Below are 4496 nucleotides of genomic sequence, written 5' to 3'. Positions count from 1 at the left end.
CACCACTGCTAAAGACTAAGACACTTAGAGTGTGATTTAATACACATAGGGTCCATGTGTGAACTTGTAGGACTTACAAAGATACTGAAATCACCACCACTCTAATAAGTCACAGGGAACGATGGGTCGTAAAAAGGAAACGAAGGGTGAAGATTTGCGAAGGAAGACATTTATCCAGGAATTAATCTCCAAGGCGGAAAAAGAACAATTTAGCTCTCAAAGGAATGAAACGAAAACATGGCCGCAGAAGGTTGTTACTCCCATAGCGAAAATGGAAACCTCCAATCCCTCCATCTTGGGACCGTATCATTCTAAGGCCAACAGTCATACCCCCAAGGTCAAGGATTTGATTTATGAGAAATAAGGGGAAGTTAGTAGCCAGAATTTGAGGACCGAGGGGCAAGAGGAAACCGAGGGGGAACATTGGACACCTGAGATGGAAAAGCACCTGTTGATTTATCAATATCCAGATATGGGTAGTGCGGTGAAACAACCAGCCCCAGGGGTATCTGAGGCACTAATCACGTCTACAGGGCCATCACAAATGCAGCTCGAAGAACATCTGCTACAGAAAGGGTTAGAAGAATTAATCATGGGAGACAACAATGATAAAAATGCTAAAAAAGACACCACTACCACTACCTTTGAGTTCCCAATTGGGAATATCGGAGGTGAAGCTCCTACGAAAAATATTCCTCTATCATCCTTACCATCCTTTCAGGGGATGACTGTGGAAGATCCAGATACATTTCTATTTGAGTTTGATGTCCTATGTAGAAGTTATGATTATACAACAGATGCTCAGAAGTTAAAGCTATTTCCTGCTACCTTAAAAGGAGTAGCCTTGAGATGGTTCATGGGATTAGGCCCCGCTTCCATTTCAATGTGGAATGCTATGAAGGAGACATTCTTGTCAAAGTACCAGGACTATTGTAGGACCATGGACTTAAGGGAAGAGATATTTAGAATGACATAGAAGGAGGAAGAAAGCCTGGAATATTATGTGGATCGGTTCCAACACAATCTACAGAGGTCGAAACACAGTGATTTAGACCCAGAAATCTTGACGACTATGTTAGCACTCAGAATGTACCTCAAGGCTGAGAAAAGGAAATTCTGAAGTAACCACAGACCAAGCTTTCGATCTGGCATCTAGACCTGCTAGACCAGAGAGGGCTCTCTCTTTGCCAACAAGATGTGGCTGCAAACAAGTGAATTTTAGGCTAGCTATGGAGTGCGAGGATTTGTTTAAAAGGTTGTTGGGTCGAAAAAAGCAAGAGAAAGGATGATTGGGCTATGGAGTCGATGCCAGTTTCTGTCGGCAAACTTGGGGCAAAGTAAGTGCAATGTTTAGCCAAATTAAAGATTGCAAATGTAAGAAGAATAGGGGAGAAAGCCCGCTTCCCTGCAGGCATCAAACAGGGGATGGATCTGCAGCAACAACTTTAGATGAAAGAGAAGCACAGGGTTACTCAACAGAGCATCTATCAGGGGATGGATTTTGAAAAGATAACCACACATTAAACAACATAATCATTATGAAAGGAGCATCATGGCATTGATGGATTCCAAACATTTCACTTAGAGAATGATGTAACAAAATTAGCAGAAAAAACATAATGTGAATGAATTTATGAGAAAAACACATTGGACATTTAAGCACCGTGATGGATCCCAGGCCTAAAGGGAAAAAACTGCTTTATTAAAATGATATTCAATAAAACTTTACACAGTCCCAAGCAGCCTCTCTTTGCTGCAAAAATCCAACTTCTACATCTTAAAACTAATCCTATTTATAATATTACAAAATCATTTAAATTTCCTCCACATAAGAAATAAAAATAAAATAAATCTAATAATGAAATCCTATTTTAAAACACTAAACAATATGATCAATTAATTTGCAACTAAAACTCCAAACTGTCTCGAGAACCATAAGAAATAATTTTGGAAAACCCAAATTCTGTGAAGGTTTGCCAAGTGGATTAATATCACTGTATCTGTTTCTTTAAGTGTGGAACCATATTCCACAAAATCTGCCTTTTTACTGCTATTTCACCCTTTGATTGCTTATATTAAGCCCTAAAACATGAGATTTTCCTCAACCATTGCTGAATTTGTGCCTGGCAATTTTGACATTTCAGTTTTCTCCATTAATTTTCCTCTTCTATTCCATTTCCTTGAATCTGGGACTTAATTATTTGATGGTTTTATTCATAAAATATCTCACTTGTTACCAAATCTTCCACAGTCTTGAAAATAGCAAATGTTGTACAATATTTGTTTTTCACAGGATAGAATGCCTGAAATTCAACTGAATATTTCTTTGGAAAAAGATTTTGTATTTTATCCTCGGAGGTTCCAACTCCTGCTCAGGAGACTGTCTAAAGACTCCATATGTGATCGCTGAAGTTTGCGCTTCTTCCACCTCATGATTCTGGTAACCAACTTAAGGTCTTCCTTGGCAGTAAATGTCTTCACAAAAGCTGCCAAAACATCCCATGATTTCTTTTCGTGATCAAAAAGTGATGAACCAGATTTATTGTTATTGGAATTTAAAAATTCCTGCCAATCTCCTTTAGGACCCTTGATTTTATGTGCTTGAGCTAATTTGACAAGTGGAGGAAAATCCTCTAATGGGGAATGACAGGTGGAGGAAAATCCTCAAATGGGAAAGTACGCATTTTGCAATCTCAGGAATTTTGAAACCATTAGCCCCTTCCTGTGATTTGATATCTGTAGAATTTCCTAGAGGTACAAGCTGTGACTCTATTATCTTTCCATCAGAATCTTTGACAACTAGTGATTCACTGCTTACTGGCACTCTTATAGTCTCTTTGTGCTTCCAACTGAGAGGATTGTATGCGACTACAACCACGTTCTTCCCAAGTGGAAGGTCTGCTTCTGTTGGTGGGAAAAAACTAATGTTTAGGTTACCACACTGTTCAAACTTTGTCGATGTATTCCGGCATCCATAAGATTTTGAACTCGTCAAGCAGGAAAGAGCTGAATTCACTACCTCTTCTACCTGAGAAGCTCCGATTGCAAGGCGTTTAGCATAGTCACTAGCTTTATGCCTCTTCTCAATGCTATTAATAGCACCATGATGTTGTGCAATAGCCAAAGCATCACCTAGAAGGTCTGTTGTTGGGGACAGAATCTCTTCTCCCAACTAGGAAATCAAACTGTCGTATAGCAACATAGTAACCACTCAGGAAGCGAACATATCCCTTTCGAGCTGGCCTACTTGTGAAATATCCTATCCAATAAGAATGTTCACCGTCTGCATACCTTATTCACATAGTGGATTAACTTGTCCATTTGGTTGAACCAAGAATCCGCATATAGATATTCAAAGTCATTTCCCATTGTCCACATAATATGATTTGTACGGGTAACATTAGCTTGAGTTATTGCTGCTTCGACAAAATCATCAACACGTTGTTTAACATTGTTGTCAAAAAGTAGAGCATCACCCTGAATTGGAGGAGAATTATCATCCCCATAAAAATTTTCATATCGAAAACGATCCGGAGGATTATAGTGAACAGGAAATGCATCAGTAAATATCTGAGCAGAGGGACCAAATGTCTTGGAACCCTGCCATACAACCTCCAAGGTCTTCTGATTTATTCGGTTTGCTTTGTCCTGGTAGTCGATCCGTGCGAAAAAGAGAGAGTCGAACCCAAGCTCTGCACCTAGCAAATACGCTTGAACTGCAGAATGCCCAAAAGGATCAATCTGCCATCCAATACGCGGGGTTTTATTAAATTGTTGCTTGATAAAACGGTGTCCAAGTGTTGTCTAATCGATCATGTCTATATAATTGTGTTGATGCTTCATCATGCATACACCAGCCACCATTTACGAATTCCAGCTGGCCTGAATCAACTAGTTTCTTGACTTGTCCCTGCTTCTCCTCTTGCGATAGTCTTAGACAAACACAAAGTAACCTGCAAAAAGTAACAAACAATGCGACTGACATTTTACTCTCTACAGCAAAACAACATTTCAAAACCATAGTTGTTTTTGAGTCCCTTTTCGGTACACAGGCTCTACGTGTAGTGTGAAAGGGCTACACATAGCGCCATTTCTTCTTACATTGTAGCTCAACTTCATAATCCTTGTCCCGAATCATTTTTTTACCATATCAGTCATCATCCCTGTATTTGTCAAATTCCCTCTCTAACAGTTTGATTAAAAGTGTTCTTCATCTATCAAGAATCCCCACAAGGATACTTCATAACCCAAGGTTTGGCATGCACCAACAAGAAAGAATATTGAACACACCGAGCTTTCAAATTTTAGACTCGGCACTACGATCAGGACTGTAAAACTAACTATTTGTTCAATCATGCTTCGTATGAGTTGATGTCCTAAATGCTCATAGGATCTAGCACATGCATAATGGATAACTTGACAGCTGACAAGTCACTCGAAACTGTGCATCATGAATCTAAGCATACAAATCATATGGTGACTCAAAAGCACCATAT

Source organism: Pinus tabuliformis, chromosome 3_1 (assembly GCF_031772625.1).
Source record: "Pinus tabuliformis cultivar Carrire ecotype Pingquan chromosome 3_1, CPIR1, whole genome shotgun sequence".
NCBI lineage: Eukaryota > Viridiplantae > Streptophyta > Pinopsida > Pinales > Pinaceae > Pinus > Pinus tabuliformis.
The sequence above is the reverse complement of the archived record's forward strand: the minus strand, read 5'-3'. Positions refer to the sequence as shown.